This window comes from Pinus tabuliformis, chromosome 7 (assembly GCF_031772625.1).
Source record: "Pinus tabuliformis cultivar Carrire ecotype Pingquan chromosome 7, CPIR1, whole genome shotgun sequence".
Classification (NCBI taxonomy): domain Eukaryota; kingdom Viridiplantae; phylum Streptophyta; class Pinopsida; order Pinales; family Pinaceae; genus Pinus; species Pinus tabuliformis.
The window spans coordinates 1,894,664,639-1,894,689,877 of NC_142293.1; positions in this window are offsets into that span (position 1 = coordinate 1,894,664,639).

Consider the following 25,239-nt stretch of genomic DNA (forward strand, 5'->3'; position numbering starts at 1 on the left):
AGGCAACATCAGTTAGGATGGTGACAACTATGCACGCAAAGCGCAGTCCCAAAAAAGGGTGTGTATTATTTGCAATACACATCTATAGTGACAAAGGTAAGGAGGATGATGATGCAGAGTTATTGAGCAGGTATCCAATTTACAGCAGTTTCAGGATGTGTTTCTAGCAGATATTTCAAAGTTTCCGCCTCACAGAGAAGTGGACCTTTGTATTGAGTTGGTAGTAGGGGAAACACCAACATCAAAAGCACCATACTGGATGAGCACTCCAAAGTTGGTAGAGCTGCAGTTGCAGTTGAAGGATACATTAGGCCAAGTGTATCACCTTGAGGTGCACCGATATTTTTTATGAAGAAGAAGGATAATACTCTTAGGGTATGCATTGATTACAGGTAGTTGAATAAGGTGACCATAAAAAACAGGTATATGTTGTCGAGGATTGATGAATTGTTCAATCAATTGAAGGGAGCAACAATATTCTCAAAGATTGATATGAGATCTAGATATCATAAGGTACACATTAAAGAATATGACTTTACAAGACAAATTTACGGACCAGGTATATTATGAGTTTGTTGTAGTTCCATTTGGTTTGAATAATGCTCCAACTACCTTTATGTGCTTGATGAATAGTGTGTTGCGTCCTTATATGGACAATTTTGTTATTGTATTCATTGATGATGCCTTGATATATTCTAAGAATGAGGAAGAGCATGTTGAGCATTTAGCAGCAGTATTGAGATTGTTGAGAGAGCATCAGTTGTATGTTAAGCTCAGTAAATGTAGTTTTTTCAGATAGAGGTGCATCACTTGGGACATGTTGCTTCCAAGTAAGGCATAACAATGGATCCAGAGAAGATAAGGGATATCATGGAGTGGGAAACTCCTAGAAATGTGGAAGAGGTAAGATCGTTTATGGGGTTAGTAGGTTATTATAGGAGCTTCATCATGAAATTCTCCTGGATTTCATATCCTATTACATCAATGCAAAGGCAATACAAGAAATTTGAATGGATAGAAGAATGTGCAGCAAGTTTTGAGCAGTTAAAACAATTATTGACAAATGCTCTAATGTTAAAGATTGTAGACCCGGACATAGAATTTTCGATATGTACAGATGCTTGCAATAGAGGTGATCTAGGAGGATCTTGTCAGTCCAACATGAGCGGAGTCTTCAGTAGTTCAAAGTCGAAGTGGTCTTCAAATGAACATGGTCGATGAGGTCTTGAGCTTTATCAACTTCGCCACTATTCGTCGTCAGCATTTAGTGTCTGGTATCTTCAACTTTGACAGTGATGTTTATGGTTCAATTTCGCCGGTGTTGTCAATGGTTGATATGGTTTTCATGGTGTTCGACGGATATGGTGTTTGGTACCTCGTTTTCGACATGTGGCTGTCGTCAATTCCGCTGGGGTTTGGTTGTCAAATGTGGTCCATGGTTATCATCATATGGGTTTGATGTCACATTGTGACAATTCATTGTAAAAGGTTTTTTTTTAAGAACAAAGTGATGTAAAGTCTTAAGGACTAAAACCTAAGACATTGTTCTAAAAACCTAAGCCTAAAACCTAGCACTACAAACCTATGGTGGACAAATAATACACCTAGAACCTAAACCCTAACACTACAAACCTTCAGTCATGGTGTTTCATTTAATAAACAATGTAAAAACCTTATAAATAAACTCACAGGGCTCTAACCGCGCGGGGAGAAGACCGCAGCGGGCACGAGCACATGTGAGCGGACAAAATTATTACAGTTAACTGTCAGGCAGAGTTCAGACCACAATGGTAATCGTCGAGCGGAGGTATGACATGGGAACAAAGATTCACTGCATAGTCAGACTAACCGTGACAGTTGGAATAACAGTCAAGTGGAGGTTACATCACTAACTGGGTGGATGAGAACTGCAACTGCGACAACGCATGTGAACACGCCAACCGCAATTGGAACCGTCAGGGATCAGCCGCCGGGTGGCAGCCTGTGGTTAGACCACGGTCGTTCACATGGTATCCGTCACCTATTCCGCACCGTTACCTGACCGCTGGCGAATAGCGCTTATCCAAAGTCAAATTTGGGTTTTTTGTTGAGTTTATAACTATTTTTAATTCAAACCCCATGTGACTAAGCACTAAGGTGTCCCCTAGTGGTTAGACCGAGACCATGTGTTGGTTCATTCCTAAACTTAGCATCAGGGAATTCAAATGAACACAAAGGAATTATAAATTCACCTTTTTGGTCATGAAGAAGAGATCAAGGTTGTTTTAGAGTTTGTATGCAAATTCTAGAGGATATAGGAAGTTTTGTTTTCAATGTAACAGGAGCATCGGGAGTCAGAATTGGGAACCCTGATAGGAGTTGGAAAGCTAATTTAGAGAGTTTTCTTGTGATAGTGACCAGAAGTGCCTGCATGCACAATCAGTGTGGTTAATTTTATGTGTAATCGATCTCCTTGGATTCAATCCTAATAAAGCAGACGCCCATCTTGAAAGTGGACACGGAGACGTAGTCCATCAGGGATGAACTTCGTAATCAATATTGTTGTCTGGTATCGCTGTGTTTTTGCTACTTATTAATTTTGTTTACATGTTTCTTATGTTTCAATTATGTCGTAAAGTAATTCCTTTTCAACCAGTTCTCACTGTTAAAGCACCTTAAGTTAACATTCAGTTCACTGCTTGCATTAATCAATTCTACTTTAGTTTAATGTATGATCATTTCAGATCAAGAGGGCTTGGTGGATTCCTTATGCAGGAGGGACAGGTAGTGTGCTACGAGTCACGGAAACTGAATGAGCACGAGTAGAACTATCAGACTCATGATCTTAAGTAAGCAACGATCATTCATGCGTTGAAGATGTGGAGGCACTATCTTCTTGGCAGGAGGTTTGTATTAATGAGTGATCATAGTGGGTTGAGGTACTTCTTTGACCAATCAAATCTAAATGCCAGGAAATCCAGATGGTTGGCCATGATCAGTGAGATCGAATTTGAGATCGGGTACATCAAGGGTAAGGAGAACATGGTTGCAATCACTCTTAGCATGAAAGTACAGGTGAATCACATAGCAACTATGAGTTCTTATGGGATAGACTTACAGGATCGAATCTTGTAGGCAGGACAGTAGGATGGCAGGTACATGGAGCTTATGCACAAGTTGCAATAGGGTATTGGTGGTCAGGATGTGGACTATCATCTTACCATAGATGGTTTGGTCAGATTTAGGGACAAGATATATGTGCCGAATGACAGTGAGCTCAAGAACGCTATCTTGTGATAGTTTCATGCAAAACCATATTCAGGTCACCCAGGATACCAGAAGACATTGACAACAGTGAACCAATTTCATCATTGGTTGAATCTGAAGAAGGAGGTGGTAGAGTTTGTGGCTAGATCTTTGGAGTGTCAGAAGACAAAGACAAAGTGTATGGATCCAGGTCGACTATTGCAGCCGATTCCATGGATTTCATTACATGTTTGCCAAGGACATCTAAACAACATGATTCCATGATGGTTGTGGTGGAGAGGTTGGCAAAGGTAGCAACACTTCATTCCAGTGAATTCCACTTATTCGGCCAATGATGTAGCACAAGCCTTCATCAGAGATGTGGTAAGATTGCATGGTGTTCCGAAGAATATTGTGTCAGACAGATATGCTAAGTTCACTTCCATGTTTTGGAAGGATTTGTTTGCAGGTTTGGGTACAAAGTTGGACTTCAACACAACTTATTATCCGCAAAAAGATGGACAGATAGAGAGAGTCAACCAGATATTGGAGGACATGTTGAGGATGTATGTGATGCACCAATAGAGGATATGGGAGGAATATCTTCAGTTCGTCGAGTTCACTTATAATATTGGTTACCAAGGTCTTTGAGGATGAGTTCGTTTGAAACACTCTATGGGCGGAGTTGCAATACTCCCATCAATTGGAGTGATCCAGTTAACAGGGTGTTGATTGGATCGAATATGTTGGCAGAGATGGAATAGGAAACACATGTAATCAAGAAGAATCTGAAGACAACACAGAACATACATAAAATTTATGTAGATCAGAACATGATGTTTGAGGAGTTTCCGGTTGGGGAACATGTGTACTTGCGCATCAAGCCTAAGAAGAGTTCCTTGCAGATTGGATCGTGTGCCAAGATGGCACCTCGATATTGTGGATATTTCAAGATTCTTGAAAGTATCGAACCAATAGCATATTGACTTGCACTGCCATTGATAGAGAAATTCCATGATGTTTTCCATGTGTCAATGCTTAAGAAGTATGTTAAAGATGTTGATCATGCGATTCACTGTTCTGTATTGCAGGTGGATCCAGTGGGAGAATTCCAGTTATAACCACAATGTATATTGAAGAAAAAGACGCTCATGCTCTCGAACTGAGTAATCAAGTAGTTTAAAGTGCAGTATAAGCACTTTGGGCCTGATGAAGCTACATGGGAGATGGCGGATCAGATGCAGGATATGTATCCTTCCCTATTCGTTGGTTGAGTGAATGTCCTTGATATATGTTTTGGTATGATGTTTTGGTATATGTACATATGTATATGGATGTAAATATCGCCATGAGATGTGTTATAAAGCTCAAATAAGCAGTATGGGTGTCATGTCATTATGGTTGTGATGTTGGTTTGCTTTTCAGCAGGTTGATTATTGTAAATACTGCATCGAGCTAAGTTATAAAGCTCCATAGGCAGTATGTTTTGATTTCAGTATCCTTGTTGGTTGTAGGTGTCATTGAACACCGATGACGTTGTTCCCCCAAGGTGGAGGGTTCTGCAACAACCTTGGTGAAAATCCATGTTATAAAAATTAATAAAGGAAAAATAATAACGACGGTTATGGGACACTTATTCAAAGTTGAATGTTGGGTAAGACATCCTAGTGTGGGTGTTCATTTGGCTTATTATGGCTAAGGAAATTGGAAAAGGCAATGGAAAAGGCTTCAGAAAGGAAAAATGGCATTAATTGGCATTTTATTTATGAAAATAAAGAAAATTAGGAGACAAGGAAGGTGAAAGGTCACATGTTGCATGTGAGGAGGAAAATGAAGGAAAATAATGGAAAATGAAGAAAATAGAGGCCTCATTAATAAAAAGGCTTATGAGGATCAATTGGTACCTTTTCTCAATTCAGTTTTGGAGGTCTCTCTCTATTATCTCTCTCTGCCTCTCACACACTCTTGGATAGTTAGAGTTTTATTGGAGCACTTCAGGATTGGATTAAGAAAAGCAAAGAAGGGAAGAGAAAGTAAAGATCAAGTAAGGAAGTGCAAGAACTACCAACTATAGCGGGATTATTTGTAGGTATTGATTTTCTTGTGTGATTTCCTTGCTAGATTTGGCATGCATGGTGTTGCATGTGTGTTCTTGTTTCTCTTGTTGTCATGGTCATGTATTTTGCCAGGTGTGACAGTCTTTTTCAGCCTAGCCTTGCCATTTCTGGATAGCCATGGTGTGGTGGGTTTTTTTGTATGTGGTTGAGCTAGATTGCCGGATGGACTCGAAGCCAAGTGGGGTGGTGCCAGGATTATTCACAAGGCCTAGGAATCCCGAGATGGGATACACAGTAAACCCTAAATGTGAACACCTAGATTGAGCCTAGGAATCCCTTGACTGGTGAATGGTGGGATACACGTTAAAGCTCAGTGGTGAGTACCCTTGATTGGGCCTAGGATTCCTGTGATGGGATACACGGTAAAGCTTAGAGGGTGGAGACCTCATAGTCCTAGGAATCCCCTAACCGGTAATGGCGAGATACACGGTAAAGCTTAGAGGTTAGGATGGAGAAATTACTCACGGTGTAGGTGGAGAGATATGGTGGCATCCATGCTTGTTTTTGGCCTAGTGATCCGGTGAGGATTGCGATAAATCTTGGTAATGTATGTTTATTTTTTATGGCCTAGTGATCTGGTGGGGATTGCAGTAAAGCTTGGTTCTATTGTTAAGGGTGAGGTGGTGTAGCCTCAGGAATCCCTAGTTGATTTTGGTTATAAGTCCCATATTCATGCTTGGAATAAGAACGAGGGTGATTAGCTGAAGAGAGAGAGATTTGGCTCAGCCAATTATGGTCGGGTGGAACGTGGTAGTCCTGTTAGGGTCCTGTATTTCATAGAATGACTTGATTGCAACTGTAATTTTGTATATTAGAATTATTTCCAAAGAAAAAAAATAGAAAAAGCAAAAGAGGGTATATATATATGTATGTATGTATGTATGTATGTATGCATGTATGTATGTATGTAGGTATGTATGTATGTATGTATGTATGTATGTATGTATGTATGTATGTGAAAAGAATTAAAAAAATAAAAAATAAAAAATGGAGAAACCCCACAAAAATATATCTGAAAGTAAGTCTAAATGCCACTCCAAGCAAAATAAAAAATGCATCAATAATACTTTAGAGATTTTCAATGAAGTGTGCAGCTTGTTTAAATGCCACATCAAAGTTAGAAGTAGATTACTTAGTTTGATCATATTGTTTAAACATGATTAAACTGAATCAAATAAAAATTAGTTTAAAATAGTAAATAAATCAACCACCCAGTCTAATCGTGGTTCAATTTGATTAGGTAGAATAAATGGATTAACCAAAATGTTGAAGCTTGGTTAGTTGATAAACAAATGAGGAAAAAGGATTAAAAAACCTTAGAAAAAATGGAAAAAGGGCTTGCAAGTCAAAATGCGCCCTTAAAATTAATAAATCACGGTTAGTTTCATTAATCATATTATGTTAATCGCAATTATTATATATTGTAATAAAGTTAGGATGCAACCATTTTTTCATTTGTAATAAGTCGGATGCATTTTTCAATGGCTACGATGTACCCCGCCCATACCAACGGCGGGGGATTGTTTCCACGCCCCCCGACGCTTCCTAAGGTTATCCAACGGGGGGGTCCATGTAGGCGGTCTCCGCTAAACCCACTTTTTCTACTTGGCGACCCCTCATCCACTTCGCCAACCCCCCCCCCCCCCCAAAAAAAAAAAAAAAAAAAAAAAAAAAAAAACTACTTACCGCCACTACCCCCCCTCCAGGCTCCCTCCTAATCCACCTTCAACTACCGTTGACCGCCCACACCACTGTTTTGCACTGCTCCACCATACCTCGTCGCCTAATCAACTCTTGTTTAATCCTATCCCGCAACATCATCACCTCCCATCATCGTATCTCGCCACGAACCACTCCCATTTTTCCATCTGTCCTCTCCACTTCGTCCGTTGCTTCTTTCTATTGAATCGAACCATTCCTAATCTGAACGTTCCTATATCCAACAGACCCACTCCATAATGGCCCAAATGCAACATAAAAATATAGTAGCTCTATAAAAACCAAAAATTCACTTAGGTGACCCCCTTTCTTTTCCTGTTCACGATAAAGACTATTGCGTGACTCGACTGCCACCTCCTGTTGTGTGTGGAGCATGATTGTTCAGAGGTCTTTGTTTCAGCCGGATGTATACCCCAGGAAGTTTTGTACACCCCTCCACGCGGGGGGGGGGGGGGGGGGGGGTGCGGGGGGACTTGTTCCATATGGATTATATGTCTAAAGTTCCATATGCATCAACAGTTGGAAGCTTAATGTATGCAATGGTCTGCACAAGGCCTGATATTGCATATTGCACATGTAGTGGGAGTTGTAAGCAGGTACATGAACAATCCAAGAAAGGAACATTGGATGGCAGTGAAATGGATTCTCAAATATTTGAAAGGTACCACAAATCAAGCATTATGCTTTGGTGGTTCAAACATCTCCCTACAAGGATATGTTGATGCAGATATGGCAGGCGACAGAGATAACAGGAGGAGCACTACAGGATATGTATTTACTGTTGGAGGAACAACTATCAGTTGGGTTTCAAAAATCCAAAGTGTTGTTGCACTTTCAACAACAGAAGCAGAGTATGTTGCTGCTACAGAGGCTAGTAAAGAAATGATTTGGTTACAAAGGTTTATGGGTGAGTTGGGTAAGAAGCATGATATGGTCACGTTATACAGTGATAGCCAAAGTGCCATTCATCTTGCAAATAAATTAGCATTTCATTCCAGGACTAAACACATACAGCTCAAGTATCATTTCCTACGATCAGTGTTGGAAGATGGAGAGTTGAAGCTGGAAAAGATACACACTAGCCAGAATCCTGCAGATATGCTAACAAAAGTTGTAACCAGGGAGAAACTGAGAAGATGCTCAGTTTCAATTGGTCTTCAAGGATGACGATGAAGATGAGAAATAGCCAGGTCCAAAGAGGAGCCATTGTCCAGCAAATGAAGCAGCGATGGAGTTGCTACAATCATTCTCCAAGTGGGAGATTGTTGTGTGTGGAGCATGATTGTTCAGAGGTCTTTGTTTCAACCGGATGTATACCCCAGGAAGTTTTGTACACCCCTCCACGCGGGGGGTGCGAGGGGGACTTGTCCCCCCCGCGGGGGTCTGGGGGCCAGCGCCCCCGAAGCCAAAAATAAATGTAAAATTGCCTTGTAAAAGTATAGTAATTTCTAGTCAATCTGGGCCGTTCATTAGGCGGATGATCTGACGGTAGAACTTATGTTTGTTTAGGGTTTTTTGCCCTAGAAGGCAACCCCTCTCTTTGTATGAGGGTATTGTATTTGAGGCTGTGTGATAAATGTGTATTCGGTGTGAGCGAGAAACAGAGAGGTGAGGCTGTGAGAGAAAACAGAGGATATTACAGCGGATTTGCTGTAGGTTGTGTCTCTTCATTTTGCTGCATAATAGAAAGGAAGGACTGGCTGTTCGGGGTGGACGTATCCCAAACTAGGTGAACCACGTATATCTGTGTCTCTCTTGTTTTGTGCGTTTTCTGTGTTTATATTTATGCAATATTTTATGTGTTCCATTGCTCCGTAATAGATAATTTTCTAACACCTCCTTCTACCTAGCTATCCAGTCAGTTGCTGCAAAATCCATACAACACTCCTTTGGTCAAGTACCTGTCACGGTAGCAAAATACACAGTGACCAATTTGTTTTTCCCAGGTAACCATTATCTTTTTTGTCTCATTTTTTCTATTTCAGTATGGCACCTAAGGGAAAATCCAAAGCATCCAATGAAAACCCAATGTTACCTCCACCTATTGATTTGGACCATCAACCCTTAGTCGACCATTTATACCAAGTTGCAAAGACCATTTGTGAGTTCGATCTTTACAAACTTCACAGTTGCCTTAAACAGAATTACCTTTACCTCAACGATGATTTGGGACTGTGGGACTCTCTCCTACCCCAATTTATTTTTCCCTAGACGTATTATTTCCCAAAAAAATTAACCTGGTGTCAATTTCGATACATTCCCAGTCAGAGAATCGTAGTGGCCTAGAATGGTGAAACCCTTTTTGCCATTAATGGTCATTCAATCTCAAAGATGATCCAAATCCAAAATCCCAATCATATGTAGCATTTTCACCCAGATTTCCTCATGGAAATGTACAATAAGCTAGATTTCCCCTCGAAAGCCGATATATTTGAGTCTTTCCTACCAGAAAATGCCCAATTTCCCAAAACAAACCCGCCTTATCGTGCTTCTATGTTCCCTGAGATGACCGAACAAATAATTTAAATAATTTCATGCCTATTTGGATACCATTCTAACCAATGGGTTGATGAAATCATCCTAGCCTTTATTTATGTGTTTTCCAAAGGTAAGAAGCCTCCTTCCATTTTTTGTTATAGTGAGTTTTTAGTCGAGAGCATTCATGAACAATTCATGAAATTTTCAACTGAAGGAGTCTTCAAGTATGCATCTGTCTTGGTGTATTTGTTTCTTTATTATCAATCAAATAGGTTTTATTTTCATCTACAGAAGTTAGACAGTCAAGGGAACCCCCAATCAGTCATTCACTAGACCTCCCGAGTCAGAAAAAACCACAGACTTCACATTCATTGATTTGTGGATCAATTTTTGCATATGGAAGCTAGTTTGTTAAACAGTGCTGCAAAACCAAGAATACATCCAGAGATCAACAATTGCACCTAAGTGACCAGACAAAGAAAGGAGACTGGTATTTATACCAAAGTTATACAGAGATCACGATATATGGGTGTGAATTGCCCCCTTATAAACTCCCTAAGTTTGTGCGAATTCACATTTTTTCCTTAAAATTTATCATGAAAATGATCAACATGGACCAGATACACTTTCTAGTAGCCAAGAAGAAAGCATAATTCAAAATAAAAACACAAATTAGTCCCTTCACATGCAATGCAAGATCAACAGGACAAGAAGCAAATGCCATTTTGAAACAAATGAACTTCAAGAATAGTTTTACATGGTCCTATGACCCTTTTAGTATAATTTATAAGTTAAGTGTTGAACACAAGTTTGCTCCTTATGCCCATACTTCCAGACCAGAGATAGAGAAATTCATGAACCAAGAAGAATGGTAGGAGAATACATTATAGGAGGCTGAAGAACAGGTGTTGTCAACTTCACAGACACCAGTACCACAGGAAAAGGTTGAAAAAAGACCAAGGGAAACCATTTCCCCTTCAGTGACAGAGATTTCAGCAAAGGATTTCATAGTGTACAATAAGAGGCAGAAGACCATGGATGTAGGAGAGACACAACAACAGAGTGCAGAACAAGAACAACCTATTATCTTAACAGGCTCAGGTATACCTTCAGTGTCAAATAGAGAGGAGACCATTCCTATATCTCCGATGACCTCACTAACAATAGATACACATGTTTCATCACCAATAAGAGAGATGGAACATAGCAAGAAAGATCATAATATTTTTTCCATCTACAAAGAAATCAAAGAAAAAAATCAAGCACTCAAGGCTACTACATTTTCACAGTTTTGGAAGCAAACAACCACCACCCAACATAGGCTTCTTTCGACCTTTGATACTGAGAAGAGAAAAATGCAAGTTGCTTTCCTGGAGCCCAAAGTTGCTCAGCCTCAATCAACAGATGACTACAAGCAATCCATTTTTTCTTTTGATACATATATGATCCATCCTATAGACCAAATGGACTTCCATAAATAGTCTGGTGAGATGCTTTACAACACTATCACCAATTTAGCTATGGCTGCAACTAAGCTCCAAGTCTCTGTAAACAACATTCAAGCACAGTTAAAACTAGAAAGGATTTCTTCTCTGGCCAAAGACACAAAGATAAAGTCTTTGGAAGATCTGATCATTAAATTGGGATATGATCCCAACAATATAACAACAGCTGAGGAGATTATAAAGAATAAAAATGCAGACATAACAGCATTGAAAAAACAGCTTAAGCTCCCCTCCACTGAAGATCCACAGACTAAGGAGTATGGAGAACAGGAAAAGAAAAAAGAGAATCTATTCAAAATTATTATTGAACATAACAATCAAATTGCTAAGATGGAGAAATAAATGGAAATACTCCTAAAAGAAAAAGAACAACAAACAGTTTCAGTGCAGGTCATTCCTTTGGCTATGATTCTAGTGACAGGTACATCAACAACAGAGGCATCAACATCAGGAACAATTACAACAACAGAAGGACAGTTCAGCAACACACCATGAGACTTAGTCAAAGCAATGGAAAACATGTCCATTAAATACCAATGGATTGAGAAGTTGACTGCAAAACTGAATAATTTGCAAGAAAAAAAAATCAAAGTGGATATTGTCTATCTTGGATAGTTACATAAAACACACAAGCTCACACAAAGGATAGAGTATCTAGAAAACCAATCCATTATGGCTGACACCATGGCACAAGCTAAAGAGAACATCTGGTTGGAGATAAATGAGGCCATCACAAAGATATGGCCATCCATTGAGATCATCTTTGAACAAAATGAATTGGTGCAAAAATCAAAGAGACTCTTAACATATGTGAAAAGGGACCTTGGAATTAGACCCAGTGATGCCACTGCTCTGATAAGGTTTTTAAATTCAAAATCTAGAGAAGAATTGGAAGAGCTAGATATACAAGACAAAATAGAAACCATCATGGAAGTGAGAAAGGTTCTCACTATTAGAAACTTGATGTTTAAATTAGAGAACAAATGTAACGATGTGGAGACTATTATACAAAGGTTTCATAAGAAATTTAATATATTGCATCAGAAAGGTCTCCCTTTCCTAGAAGGGATGGGAGATACATTCGTCAAGCTTGAAGATTATCAGCAGAAACTATGCTCCATTGTTAGAGACAAGTCAATAGTTGCTATGGCTAAGGGTATAATTACGGGAAAAGAATTCATGGAAGGCCTCAGTTATGACCTGCTAATTAAACATGAAATTAGTCATTTGTTTCTTGGCAAGCCTACCTTCGAAAAATACACAGAGGTAGATGAGACTTATTGAAAGTTAATTAAGTTTAAACTTCTAGATGAGGAGAAATGGAAAAAATGTCGTGAGTTACTAGAGTAAACAGTCATCGAGCCTCTAGAAGGAAATCAACAACAAAGCCTCTATTTTTCAGATCCAGTCATCACCAGCAACCCAGGAAAATAGTGCCAACAGCTCCAGCAGTTTCAAATTTCCTAGATTTAAGTTCTATTTTTGTAATAAGTTTGAGATATTTTTGCAAGCAATTCTAGATATTTTCCAAGGAAGATATTTTGTAATAATTTTTATAAATACTTCATATTTCGAAGTTTTGTTGTTGGGATTTGTACTGAGAAAGACTACCATTTTACTGTAAAGTTAATCACTGATATTAAGTGACCATTTGCATTAATACAAGCAAGTTGTTCCAGGATTCATGTGTCATATCTATTGGTGAAGTGCTTCTTACTGTTATTTTGTTACTTCTCTATTTTCATATGTGTTTCTTTCCTCTATTGTTTTAAAGAAAATTAAGTTCAGAATTTGTTTCATAACACTCTGTCCTGGCTTAAAACAATATCAATGTTTTCCACTGAAGTTTAAATATAGAATTCAGGTAACAATTCTCTATATTTAAAGTGAATCTTAATCTATTCCTCCTTCTCCATTTCACAAACTACAAAGATCCAGTAGTATGCCTACCTTGCCTTGTTTCACTTAAGCTTGATTATTTTTGTAGGTGATCATTTTAAACCCTTATGACTCCATTGCCCAATGGCCTTCCTTTGTTGTTCCAACCAAACCAATTCAAAAACCAAACTCTGAACTTTCACATCTAGCCTAAAATTCTAAAATCAACAAAGCTAAATCTGAAAGAGAGATCCCTCTCTGAAGCTAGCAGGGCTAGATCCCAACTTCCAAAGTGGTTATGTGGTTACCTTTGTAATTTATTTCACAGCCTTAAGAAATTACAGAGTGCTAACATCCTGGCGACCATATTGGGGATGAACAAATCTGATTGTATTTCCCTGGTAAATTTTTGTTTCAGTACTTAAAGCTATTTCTAGGTTTTGTGGCTTAGAAATTGATTTTGATTTAAGGTTGTGTTCCACTTCACAAGCTGTATATATCTTATATGTGAATACTTAATAGTAGATCTGGCTCCTAAACGAAGTTATACTATAGCTAATCCAGATCCAAATCCATCGAAAATTGTAGATAATCCAAAAAAAAAAATCCTTAGAAAGAAAGGTTTAACTGAGAGTCATGCAAGTAATAATCCTCTCCCTAGGTTAATTGTCCATCTGAAGCTTTTGAAACAGTAGAAGACATAAAATTTGATTTACCATTTGAACATAGTCTCTTTTGAACCAAATCTGACAGTTTTGTAGCTGAAACAGTTTTTTGACGAAAACATTTTAAAACCTTACACTTCAAAACATAGGACTCTGAAATCAGACTCTAAAGACGATGTCATTAAACAATTTAACAAACTTGAAGTGTTGGTATCTGAACTAGATCAAGCTATACAAAAACCTCTTGAATCACCTAAATCGTCACATTCTTCTTCCACTGCTTTATCCCCATCTCCTCCACTAATTCCACCTAGTTTTTTTGTTCCATTGGAAACACCAGTTGTTCATACAATTCCTTTTATTCCTACTATTTAATTCCTTTTATAATTTCATGTTGTTTCTATTCCTGTACATATTCATTCTATTTCTACTGTCCCTTTAATAACCACCCCCATTTTCACTACATACATTTTATCTTCAACCACTACTACTTCTACATCAACGCAACAAAGTGTAATTACACCCCCTTTCATACCTTCTATACCCACACCTATTGTAATCCCATATTCATCTCAAACACCTATTGTAATCCCATCTACATATCAAACACCTATTGTAATCCCATTTGCATCTCAAACATCAATCATGGCAGGTCAATATGCCCCCTTGGTCCTTCCTCCACAACTCAATGCAATGCCTCAAGATTACCAGAGTAGGATTCCTCAATTTGATAGCACTGGGCCCATAACTGCTCAACAACATATTGATAAAATGAATGACTACTTATACCTCCAAGAGATAGATGACGTCGATGTAAAAATGAGATTGTTTTCTCAAAGTCTCACTGGTGAGGTTAAAAAATAGTTTAAAGGGTTACTAGCTAAATCTATCCCGAACCTTACTCAATTTCATGACACTTTCCTAAGAAGATGAGAAGTGAAAAAAAAACCTCTACAAATTTTGGTAGAATATGAAAGTATCAAAAGAGCCCCAGGTGAGTCAGTCCAAGACCATTGTACTAGATTTAACAATATCTATAACTCTACCCCTACAGCAATACAACCTCCTCTGGGGCTAGCCCTAATTAAATTCCCAAATGGTTTTGACCTTGATATGTATTACCCTGAAACTTTGGTGTTGAAGCCAATCTATTAGCAAAGAGAGCTAGAATGAAAGATGAAAGGAGAGTTACTATAAAAGAGGAACAAGTTTCTTCTTCCTCTGATGTTAAGTTGGACACTTTAGTAAGAACAATGGAGAAAATGATGGAGATAATTTCTATAGCTGATAGGACCCCTCCAAGGGAAAACCAAGGTGGTTCCCAAATTAGAAATCCAAATTTCAGGAAAAACTAGCCTTAGATTAAACAAAGAGAGCAAAGAGGCCAAAATGATCAGCAACATATTAGACCTCCATTTCAAGAAAACTATGCAGATGAGGAAGCTAACATACTTGAAGATCCTGAGGAAAATCAAATAAATTTGTTTGAGGAAGCCGAAGTTGACCACATTTTCCTGACTAAGGAAGAGCAAGACATTTTCCTACTCTCACAACCAGAAACCATTCCATTAGACTTTGAAGACTACAAACAAAGATATCAGAACGCAATTATGGAAGTACACAGACAATATAACTTGAGGAGTAAAAAGACTGTTGAAAATACTCCCAAAAAGACTGTTGAAAATACTCCCAAAAAGACTGTTGAAACTCCTCCTAGGAAGACTCCTAAAACTCCTCCCAAAAGGACCCAAAATGATACCCCTTCTACTAGTAAGCCTAAAGATGATTCTCATAAGGAAACTTCTAGGAAACCAGATGCAACCACTAAAGAAATAGAAAAACCTCCTACATCTTTTAGCATTGAAGCTAAAGTAAAAATTTCCACTCCTCTCACTGAATTAATCAGTAAAAATGCATACAGATCACAAGTTATAAAAGCCTTGAAGATAGGGGAAGGTATTGACACAGTCAATTTGGATGATGACCGACCTGAGTTATTGTTTGGGCCTGAGGTCGAGGGAAAATCTTAGGATGGCAGTGTACCCCATTTCTACATTAGCTTAAGCATTCATGATAAAATTCTACACAATGTTATGCTTGATTTTGGAGCTTCACATAATCTAATGCCTAGAGCTATTATGGAGAAACTAGGCTTAGACATAACTAGGCCTTGCAAAGATTTATATTCATTTGATTCAATTAAAGTCAAATGCTTAGGATTAATTAAAGATCTATGTCTTACTCTAGTCCAAATACCAACAAAGATCTTGGTAATGGGCATTGTGGTAACTGGCATGCCTCTTAAGTATGGAATGTTGCTCTCTAGATCACGGGGATCAAAATTACAAGGCACTTTACAAATGGATATGACTTATGCTACAATTCCAGTGTTTGGATATTATACAGGGAAACCCTAACGAAGTACATGGTTAGTAGTCAAGACAAACCCAACAATTACCCCCTGTATTTAGTACATTCAAACATGGATTCGTTTATTTTGTACAATAATGAATGTATAGAAAATAAAGTTTCACCCTTAGAAGCCGAAAATAATGATACAGAGGAAATGAAATTGGATTTTGAGGGAAAAGACGTAGAGAGAGAGGATCTCTGGAATATGAGTTTTGATGGGGCTATATGTAGAAATTTCTCTATAGATCAGCTAGCTCTGATACCATGTAGAAATTCTGCAAATTCTCTACAAATCTACCTCTGAGATCTATGTAGAAAATCTCACTGTAGATTAACTTGATAATGCAATATAACTAAAGCAAAATACTTTAATCTACTTCTACAATCAAACTTGCGGAAGCTTAATAGATTTGAGCAAGATCAAGCTGAACACATATAACCAGAAGAAGAATTAATGCGCATGAAACACAGAAGAATACTTAGGGGAAATCCTCAGCTAAAAACCCCACTATCTGTATTATCATACAAGGTGGAAATACATCATATTTACACAAATATTTAGCTCTCACAGCTAGCCAGTTCTCAATACAATCCTCTTGGATTCTCACAGGCAAACAAGGATTCTCACAAACCTTCTCCTCTGCCCTCTAAGCCTCCTATTTCCTTGCATAGTTCCTCTGGGATGATTCTCCTTCACCCAGTGGAACGCTGCTCTCACACACTGCTCTAACACACTATCAGAATTGCACAATCCTCAAGGAACCTTTTCCTTCTGCATGGATGAGTTTTCTTTATAGGAAAACTCATGCAACTGATAGTACAATGTCCCTGTCTTTAATCTCAACTGGGTCTTTCTCAGAATAGACATGCATGAGTTATTTATGAGATAATATTCAGTTATCTGGAGTACACTAGTTTGATGCATGCATGCATTAACTGACTGAACTCATAATTAGTTCCTCAAACTGTTTGGAACTAATTTAACTGGACATAACTTAGTTAACTGAGCTAACTAATTACAACTCAATTACAACTCAACCTTATCTCCTTAATTAAGGGATAATATCCTTAATTTAAGGGATAACTATTGCATGACTTCACAAAGACTTCTAGCTTGAATTTCTCCAACTAATTAATCCAAGATGAATTAATTACTTATTTGTCAAGCAACTAGTGAGACAAAATTCGAATTTTAATTCTCAATTTTAATTCAAGGACAAATTAAAATTGGAGTATTCTGGATTCTATTGTTATCATTTCTTGTTGCTATTTTAACACTGTAAGTAAGGATGGAGTAGGAGCAAGTGTTTTTATTGTAAACTCATCCACAAATATGGCTAAGGGCCATGGTTACAGAGTAAATTTTCAGTGCACTAATAACATAATTAAATATGAAGCACTGATCCTAGGGTTGAAAATTTTAAAGAGATTAGGGGAAAAACGAATTTTTGTGCATGGGGATTCTGAGCTAATAATCAATCAAATTAAGGGTGAATATGCTGCTAAACACCCTAGATTGAGAGCCTATAGAAATGCAATTTTGGATTTTTTGCAATGCTTTTCTGAATATGATTTGTCTGTCATTCCTAGAGGCCAAAATATTTTAGTTGATGCCTTGGCTGTTTCAGCCAGCACTTGCAAAATTCCTTTTCATTCCAATAGGAAATATGTGGTGGAAGTGAAACACATGCCAATTGTTCCTGATAATGTAAGATATTGGCAGGTTTTCGGTAATGATAAACAAATAGAAAACTTTTTACAAATGAAAGATGAATTTGAGTCTGTAAATATTGATATAGAAAATGATATAGATGAAAATGAAAAAGAAAAAGAAATAGTGGTTAATGAAATTGATGATAATCAAGAAGAATATGAGGTTCTGCAATCAAAGAACAATGTGTTACCAAGAGGATTGGTACAATTGGAAGAGATTTTTGACTTTAATGATGTAGCCAAAAAGCTGAAAATAGAAACTGTAGGAGATGATGTAGAGGACTGTAACATAGGAACTGCAAAGGACCCCAAAATTGTCAAACTGTCCAAGTCCCTACCTCCTAAAGAAAAACAAAAATACATTGAGATTTTTAAAGAATTCACTGATGTGTTTGCTTGGAGCTATGAAGACTTAAAATCTTATGATACAAGTATCATTCAACACACCATTCCCATCAGGGAAGATCAAAAGCCTTTTAAATAGAAATTGAGAAGAATAAACCTAGTTTTATTGCCTTTGATAGAAAAGGAAGTCAAGAAACTTTTCGATGCAAAGATCATTGTACCTCTTAGATTTTCGAAATGGGTCTCAAATCTTGTACCTACTAGGAAGAAAACAGGTGAAATTAGGCTTTGTGTAGATTTTAGAAATCTTAACAAGGTTTCTCTGAAAGATAACTATCCCCTTCCTAAAATGGACCATATCCTACAAAGGGTAGTTGGCTCTATGAGAATCTCATTGCTAGATGGTTTCTCAGGATACAACCAAGTTCTGATTGTTGGAAATAATACTGAGAGGGGGGGTGAATCAGTATTATGAAGTCAATTATTTTCTTTTTCACACCCAGATCATATACACCACTTCAGTTCAAGAAAACTGCGTATATACGCAACTACAGACAAGGAAACCAGCGTATACCATGCAGACTTATAATTTAATTTGTTTTATAGATGTTTAACATTAATTTGTGTATCAGCAACAAAAAAACAGTAACCAGTAACAGTAAAACAGATCATAAGACAACCACACACAAGAACACAAGATATAAGGTGGAAACCCAATGTGGGTGAAAACCACCTGCTGCAATTCGTCTCTATCTTCTTTTAATTAGAAACTTCTGTTTACAATGTTTTTGTACTGGTGCAGACTTATACCAGTACGCAGGCTTCTACCTGCAGAAGGCTACAACCTTCTCTCGTTCTCCAGCCTCTCCTGGAAGGGAGCTACCACCCCCTTAGCTCTTGTACTGGTTCAAGTGCTAGTACATAGGTGCTGACCTACAGAAGGTTACAACCTTCTCTTTCTTCCAGGGACCATGTTTCATTAATTTTCGGACTGGATCCATGAATAACATCAATCAAACATCAAGAATTTCTGCATCAATCAATCTCCTTTTCACCAATCAAAATTGAACCAAATAAACACTTCTCTGACATCTGTACCCAGAACACAGTAACAGTAACTGTACACCAATTCTGAACCCAGAACACTGCAGCAATAAACAGAAGCAGCTAGAGCATAAATCAAGAGACGTACGCTACTTCAATAACCAAAAACCTACGTGCATACACTTCTGTGTCAAGATGAACCTGCGTATACGCTTCTTTTTCTCACAGAAATAGCGTGTATACGCGCCTTCACTTCACTGAACTTGCGTATAGATCTATAAATGATAATTCACTCTTTTAAACATTCAGACATCAGTTAACCCAGATTATCAGATTTATAGATCAAACGTGCGCCACATATAACATATCAAAATCATACAAAGATACTATAATTCAAGCCTTAAGATTTTGACCCATCAATAGAACTTATCCTTCTCCTTGTGCTCAGGTTCCTCCTTCATTCAGATCCAGATCTGCACCATAACCCAATCACCAGTATTCCAGATCTAGCACTTTATCAGATATTCAATTATTCAAATGATCCTTTGCCTAATGATCTTCTTCCGCTTTTATAGTCTTACCTTTCACAATACCACGGCCGAAAACCATAACAAATCAATACCAAGGACCCAATACTTGGGATCAACACATTAGACGAGATACCAAGGTCCAAAACCATAGGTTCAAATACCAAGGAAAAAATACCACGAACCAAAAATAAGATCTCCCACATGTCCCCACATGTACGCGCTTTTCCCTGCATGAAAGTGTGTGTATACGCATATGCGACTTCTGAATGACTAACTGGCGTGTATACGCGTCTTCGTCGCGGTGAAACTGCATATATATATATATATATTTTTCCTCCATTATGAGAGCTTGAACTGAGATCTATCATCAGAGTGAGTTTCCATCGAGGACAACACCTGAGCCATAGTATTAAACCTGTGTCATAATGCCAACACTGATTCTTCCTTATGACCAACACAAAACAACATTCACTACACCCTAGGGCACTTTTATGTATGTAAAAATGCCTTTTGGCCTTATGAATACTAGGGCCACCTTTCAAAGAGCAATGGACATAACCTTTGATGGTGAAATTGATTGATTTATTGTGATTTACCTAGACGATATAATTGTGTTTTCAAAGACAGATGAAGAACACTTGCTGCATTTAAGGAGAGTCTTTGAAAAATGCAGGAAATATGGCATCTCTCTGAACCCTAAGAAAACATTGTTTGGTTTAGAGGAGGGAAAACTTCTAGGTCATATCATTTCTAAAGAAGGTATTAGAATAGATCCTAGCAGAGTCGAAGCTATTCTCAAAATTGACCCACCTAGAAATAAGAAAGAAGTTCAATCCTTCATTGGGAGAATAAATTTCCTCAGGAGATTTATTCCTAACTTGGCTGAAATTTTAAGATCAATTACAAATATGTTAAAGAAAGACATGGAAATAAAATGGAATACTGAAGCCAAGAAATCCTTTAGTGATGTAAAGTTAGCTTTAACTACTACTCCTGTTTTGATAAGCCCTAACTTTACTAAGGATTTTATGATTTTTTCTTTTGCATATGAGCATACTATTGCAGCTGTTTTATTGCAGAAAAACAGTGAAGGCCATGAACAACCCATAGCTTTTTTCAGTAGAGCTTTGAGGGATGCATCTCTGAAGTACAACATCATGGAGAAATAAGCCTTTGCTTTGGTGAAGGCATTAAAAGATTTTAGAGTATACATCCTACATTCACATATCATTGCATTTGTCCCAAGTGTTGTGGTAAAAGATATTCTAACACAGACTGACCCAGATGGCAGAAGAGGGAAATGGATTGTTGTGATCCTAGAGTATGACATTGAAATCAAACCAACTAAGCTCATCAAAGGTCAGGGGCTAGCAAAACTAATGGTTGAATCCAACTTTCATGCACTGAATATCAATTATATTACTGCATTGGATGAACAGGAAGAGCTAGCGACTCCACAGGTATCAGAAGCCTTTGCTACTTCACCATGGTATGTAGACATTATCTTTTTACTGCAAAAATTACAAGATCCTCCTGGTTTAACCAAAAAGTTAGGTTTCCTAAACTAAAAGCTATGAAATTTTGTATTTTAGATCAGAATTTATATTGGAAAGATTCTGGAGGTCTTTTACTAAACTGTTTATTGCAAGATGAAGTTGACAGTGTTATGGAAGAATTTCATCAAGGAGATTGTGGAGGCCATTTGTATTGGAAAACTACTGCCAAAAAAATCTTAAGGGCTGGTTTTTATTAGCCAACCTTAAAACCCATCTCAGTCGAAACTCCTTTTCAACAGTGGGGTTTGGATTTCATTGGTGAAATTCATCCCAACTCCTTAGGCCAACATAGATGGATATTAACAACCACTGATTATTTTACCAAGTGGATTGAAGCTATCCCAACTAGGCAAGCCACAGACACTGTCATTATCCAATTTTTAGAAAACCACATTTTGTCTAGGTTTGGATGTCCCCATAAAATTATCACTGACAATGTTGCTGCCTTTAAGTCCAAGAAAATGGTTGACTTTTGTAATAAATACCATATCAAATTAGGTCACTCAACTGCCTATTACCCACAAGGAAATGAGTTAGCTAAGTCCTCCAACAAAAGTTTGGCCAATATCATTAAAATGCTTCTGCTGGAGTATAAAAAAATCTTGCCATAAAAAGTTGACCAATGCTCTGTGGGTTGATCGAATGAGAACTAAAAGGTCTATTGGAATGTCTCCATTCCAAATAGTTTATGGAGTTGATGTTGTTTTTCCTGTTTCTCCAGGAGTAAATGTGTTGAAATTGTTACATGCGTCACAAGTGGAAACTAATGATCTACAAAGAAGAATCAACCAGACTATACAATTGCAGCAGTCCAGGGAAGAAGTTTATAACAAAACTCAACTTATTCAAGACAACATAAAAAAGATCTATGATAGAAGAACAAAAGAAGATGACTTCCAGTTAGGTGACCTGGTGTTAAAGTGGGATTCAAGGAATGAAGACAAGGGAAAACATGGTAAGTTTGACAGCTTGTGGAAAGGGCCATATAAAATTGAAGCTTTCAGAGGCAATAATGCATTTTTCTTGAAGGACTTGAATGAAGAAGCACTGCCTGGTGGACCTGTCAATGGCAGACTTCTTAAACACTATTTTCTTCAAAGTTAAATCAGTTTCATTTTAGAGCCATTGTATATATGTCATTTTACTATTCTATTGCAAGAGTGAGGGTGGCTCACATCAGAAGTTGAAGCCCGGAGAGAAGGCCCTAAGCTTCTGGTGATTTGTTGCCCATATTGGTAAATAACATCAGATGGATCAGATTCAGTTGCAGAATAAAGACAACAGGCCCAACAGATCAAGGCCAGCCCCATTGGAGCCACTGTTAGGGTCCTATATTTCATAGGATGACTTGATTGCAGTTGTAATTTTGTATATTAGATGATTGTAAATAATCTTCCATCCTGTAAATTTATTTCCAAAGAAAAAAATAGAAAAAAACAAAAGAGGGTATATATATATATATGAAAAAAAAACCCACAAAAAATAGGTATGAAAGTGAGCAAGTCTAAATGTCGCTCCAAGCAAAAAAAATAAAAAATGCATCAATAATACTTTAGAGATTTTCAATATATATATATATATATATATATATATATATATATATATATATATATATGTAAAAAAAAAGAAAAAAAAAAAGAAGAACCCCACAAAAAATAGGTATGAAATTGAGCAAGTCTAAATGTCGCTCCAAGCAAAATAAGAAAAATGCATCAAAAATACTTTAGAGATTTTCAATGAAAAAAAAAACCCATAAAAAATAGGTATGAAAGTGAGCAAGTCTAAATGTCATTCCAAGCAAAATAAAAAAAATGCATCAATAATACTTTAGATATTTTCAATGAAAAAAAAAAAACCCACAGAAAATAGGTATGAAAGTGAGCAAGTCTAAATGTCGCTCCAAGCAAAATAAAAAAAATGCATCAATAATATTTTAGAGATTTTCAATGAAAAAAAAAAACCCACAAAAAATAGGTATGAAAGTGAGCAAGTCTAAATGTCGCTCCAAGCAAAATAAAAAAAATGCAACTTGTTTAAATGCCACCTCAAAGTTAGAAGTAGATTACTAAGTTTGATCATATTTTTTAAACATGATCAAACTGAATCAATCAACAAATTAATTTGAAATAGTAAATAAATCAACCACACAGTCTAATCGTGGTTGAATTTGATTAGGTAGAATAAATGGATTAACCAAATTGTTTAAGCTTGGTTAGTTGATAAACAAATGAGGAAAAAGGATTAAAAAACCTTAGAAAAAATGGAAAAAGGGCTTGCAAGTCAAAATGCACCCTTAAAAGTAATAAATCACAGTTAGTTTAATTAATCGGGTTATGTTAATTGTGATTATTATAAATTGTAATAAAGTTATGGATTAGATGCGACCATTTTGTCATTTGTAATAAGTCGGGCACATTTTTCAATGCCCACAATCTACCCCTCTCAGATCAACGACGGGGGATTGTTTCCGCCCCTGCAGCGCTTCCGAAGGTTATCTAACAGGGGGGGGGGGGGGGGGGGGGGGGGTCCGGGTAGGAGGTTTCCTCTAAACCCACTTTTTCTATGTGGCGACCCCCCCTTCAAAAAATACTTACTGCTACTACCCCCCTTCGGGCTCCCTCCTAATCCGCCTTCCGCTACCGTTGACTGCCCACACGATCGTTTCCGGCCGCTCCACCATACCCCGCTGCCTAATCACCTCCCGTCTAATCCTATCCTGTCATCCTTACTCGCCACGAACCACTCCCATTTTGCCATCTATCCTCCTCGCTCATGTCCATTGAATCCAACTGTTCCTAATCAGAACGTTTCTATATCCAACGAACCCACTCCATAATGGCTTGAATGAAATGGAAAAATATAGTAGCTCTATAAAAACAAGAAATTTGCTCAGGTGGCCCCCTTTATTTTCTTGTTCATGATAAAGATCTGCTGTGTGACTCGACTGTCACCTCCTTATACCTAGCTATCCAGTCAGTTGCTGCAGAATCGATATAGCATTCCTTCGGTTAAGTACCTATCACTCAACAAAATACATAGTGACCAATTTGCTTTTCCCAGGTAACCATTATCTCTTTTGTCTCATTTTTTTCTGTTTCAGTATGACACCTAAGAGAAAATCCAAAACATCCAATGAAAACCCAATGTTACGTGCACCTATTGATTTGGACCATCAACCCTTAGTCGACCATTTATACCAAGTTGCAGAGACCAATTGTGAGTTCTATCTTTACGAACTTCACAGTTGGCTCAAATAGAATTACCTTGACCTCAGCGATGATTTGGGATTGTGGGACTCCCTCTTACCCCAATTTATTTTTCCCCAGACCTATTATTTCCCAGAATTTGTAACTTGGTGTCAATTTTGATACATTCCCAGTCAAAGAACAGTAGTGGCCCAAAATGGTGAAATCCTTTTTGCCATTAATGGTCATTCAATCTCAGAGATGCTCCAAATCCAAAATCCTAATCATATGCAGCCTTTTCACCCAGATTTCCTCATGGAAATGTACAATAAGCTAGATTTTCCCCGGAGCCAAGATATTTGAGACTTTCCTACCAGAAAATGCCCAATTTCCCAAAACAAACCCTCCTTATCCTACTTCTATGTTCCCTGAGATGACCAAACAAATAATTTCAATAGTTTCATGCCTATTAGGATACCATTCTAACCAATGGGTCGATGAAATCATCCTAGCCTTTCTTTTTGTGTTTTCCAAAGGTGAGAAGCCTCCTACCATTTTCTGTTATAGTGAGTTTTTATCCGAGAGCATTCATGAACAATTCATGAAATTTTCAATTGAAGGAGTCTTCAAGTATGCATCTGTCTTGGTGTATTTGTTTCTTTATTATCAATCAGACATGTTTTCTTTTCATCTACAGAAGTTAGACAGTCAAGGGAACCCCCAATTAGTCATTCACTGGACCTCCCTGGTCAGAAAGAACAACACTGAATTCACATTCAGTGATTTTGTGGATCAATTTTTGCATATGGCAGCTAGTTTGTTAAACAGTGATGCAGAACCAAGAATACATCCAGAGATCAACATAAT